Source organism: Notolepis coatsorum, assembly GCF_963971535.1.
Source record: "Notolepis coatsorum genome assembly, contig: SUPER_1_unloc_1, whole genome shotgun sequence".
NCBI classification, from domain to species: Eukaryota; Metazoa; Chordata; class Actinopteri; order Aulopiformes; family Paralepididae; genus Notolepis; species Notolepis coatsorum.
In genome coordinates this window covers 180,817-184,128 of record NW_028174886.1, presented here as the reverse complement: position 1 = coordinate 184,128, position 3,312 = coordinate 180,817, and positions in this window count along the sequence as shown.

Below are 3,312 nucleotides of genomic sequence, written 5' to 3'. Positions count from 1 at the left end.
CTAGCCTGTTTATTGATGTGGTTATGTCCCGACGCACGCATAGTGCTAGCTCGGGGTGTTCTGTTGAACATCAGGCGACTGACTGGTGCGCCTTGGTTGCTTGGGGTTAAAACAGCGTTTTTATAAAGCAACTGGGATGGGGGTTTTTCCTCTTCCGACGATCTAGGTTGGTTGTCGACGGATTCTCGTTCATATCTGGGGGATGATGACGGAATGGATCTGAAACATATGTAGAGGGGTCTCACGCCCTGGGGGTGGGCCACCGGGCGCGGTTCGCACCGAACGTCTGGGTGGCGCCTTCTTTTCATGTTTTAAGATCAACACGCATATCTGCCCCTTCTCCTGGAGTAGGCATGTCGGCGTGGTTAGGGCACGGGACTGGTTCTGGTCACGCTGGTCCGGATCAGTTAAACCCGTTGTCCGCCGGGGATGCAGATCTGCTGTTCTGGTACCCTGAGGGACTTGGGCTTTTTTCAGGGGGAAAAATGCCGGGTCGGTCCGGGTGTCACAGGGTTAGGCGCTATGGAGACCCTGGTTGGGTACATTTTGTACTCTGCACTGTCGTAATGGCTTACGGCCGTGCCAACCTGTACACGCCCGATCTCGGCCGCTAAGCAGGTTGGTCCTGGTTAGTACTTGGTTGGGAGACCGCCTGGGAATACCAAGTACGGGGTGCTTGGGGCTGGTTCTCCATTATTTTCGCTCTTCTCTTATGCATGGCGAAGAGGGGCCTGTTGGGGTGGTCTTTGACCTCCTCGGGGGACCCTGTGCTTCCCGTATCGCCGGGCCCGGTCTGAAGTAATGTTTCGTCGACCCGTAGGCCTGGGATAACCCTGTTGGAAACTAAAACACTTGTCCTGCGGTAGTCCCGCAGGTACATTTTGGAGTTTTTCTTGAGGGGTTATGGGACCAACCACCGCATAGGGTAACGACAGGGTGGTTGGTTCTCTGGTGTGTTGGAGCAGAGTCAACTCCCGGGTTACCCGGTTGAGTGTGCCCCTGCACGTTCATGACGTCTGCCAATCGTGTCAGCCTTGCTGCCTCATACCCGCTGGGGGGGGGGGGTTTAAGGGAGGCTTTGTCATGGTGATCAACAACGCCAGCATACGCCCCTTCCGCCGGGGCGGCTGTTTTCAGCTGACCCCTCTGGCGCCTGTCTCGTCCGCAGTGCTCCAGGCTCGGGTTACAGCCTGTTGCCTGGTTTCCCCAGTGCGCTGCCTGCTTCCGTTGGTAAGCCTTTTTTGGGGCTTACGGCCATGCTGACTGCCTGTGCTGCAGGGTCAGTGTGCCAGGCGGTGTGCTATTGGGGGGAAAGGGCCCGCTCTTGAGAGGGGCCTTATCCGAATACGCTGGCGATGTGGGGGGCGGTGTCACTAAGTGACCACCTGGTGGGGTCTTGATGCTGGCATCATGGACCTCTCCGGGCCCCCGTTTTCCTGGGGATCCAGTCCCTTTGGTGGGTCTGGGTCTTCCTTCGCGCTCCGCTGCTACGGCCTTGCCACGGGGTTGGGTTTGCTCTTGACCCCGTGATTTCTGGGGGCAGTAACGAGGTTGTTCCTTCCATTCGTTCCCGGGTGGCATGCGGGTTGTGCGTGTGTGTAGTCGTGGGGTCTGCTCACCCTGTGCGTTGAGTTGCTTGAGTGCCTCTTCGCACGGTCGGGTCCGTCGCCCTCCCGGGAACCTCCAATAGGGGGGGGTGCCCTCCATTAGGGGGGGTCGGGGGGGCTCGGTCCTCCCTGATCTGATGGTTGTGGGGGGCCTCAGCGGGGTGTATTTGTCGGCCGATGGCTCCCGCTCGGCCTCCCTTGTGCGGAAGTGACGCCGAGCGAGAGCCATTACGATACAGAACGATAGGTTATGACTATAACCAAGTTCTGTTAGTAATGGTGACGCTCGGTGTCCGACGCCGCTGCAGCCCTTGATCTCACCTTGTGGTGAAAGCTTGGGAAGGAGGCGAGTAGGTGGCCACACACCTGCTTATGAAGGTAAGCTGATAGGGGTGTGGTCAGACGAATATTGGGATGTAAAGGTACATTGTGGAATTTTTATTCAGTGCGCGTGCACAAGCGAGGTACAGTGCGGAAGTGATGCCGAGCGTCACCATTACTAACAGAACTTGGTTATAGTCATAACCTATCGTTTTCATTTGTCATTTTGATCGTGTGATATCAGATAACGGGTGGATATGGGGCGTTTCAACAGCCATTCATGGTCGATTGTGGCGAGTTAACAGGGTCGGACTCGAGGCTCGTTCATGTGCCACACAATTTGAATGGGATTTATAAAGAGTATTTGCATAATACAGTTCGGTCCACACATATTTGGAGAGTGACACAATTTTGGCTCTGTACACCACCACAATGGACTTGAAATGAACCCTTTCACTGCCACACTACAGGTTAACCTTCTGTAGTGTGGCAGTGAAAGGGTTTCTCTGCTGTTGTGTGGCAGTGAAAGGGTTAACCTGCTGTGTATTGTCGCAGTGAAAGGGTTAACCGTTTGGTAGGGTTAAACAATCACGATGTGCTGTAAGTGCAGACTTTCAGCTTTCATTTGAGGGTATTTTATCCAAATCAGGTGAACAGTGTAGAAATTGAAACAGTTTTCTACATGTGCCCCCCCCCCCCCCCCCCCCCCTGTAACTGGACACACTAACAATCATATCAGGCTGCAACCCCATAGACATCACCAGACACTGGGGTTCGTCCCTGGTGATGCTCTAACAGGCCTCTACTGCAACGGTCTTCAATTCCTGCTTGTTCTTGGGGCATTTTCCCTTCAGTTTTGTCTTCAGCGAGTGAAACCCATGCATTCAGGTCAGGTGATTGGCTCGGCCATTGCATAACGTTCCACTTTGCCTTAAAAAACGTTAGTGCTTTCGCAGTATGCTTCGCATCGTCGTCCATCTGCACTGTGAAGTACCGTCCAATGGGCTGTGAAGCATTTGACTGAATATGAGCAGATAATATTGTTGCCCAAAACACTTCAGAATCTTGTCAGCAGTCACATGATCAATAAATACAAGGGAACCAGTTCCATTGGCAGCCATACATGCCCACGCCATAACAACGCTGCCACCGCCATCAGGGCCGTGTCTTGCCATATGCGGACTATGCTGTTGCATAGGGCCCCCAAAGCCATACACAAATATTTATATATTTTATTCACTCAATACACTGTATGATATATATATATTGGTTATATATATATATATATATATATATATATATATATATATATATCCTGTAGGGATATAACAAATCATTAGCTTAAAAATGTGTTCCAATAGGCTAAGTGGGCGTTTCTTTATAA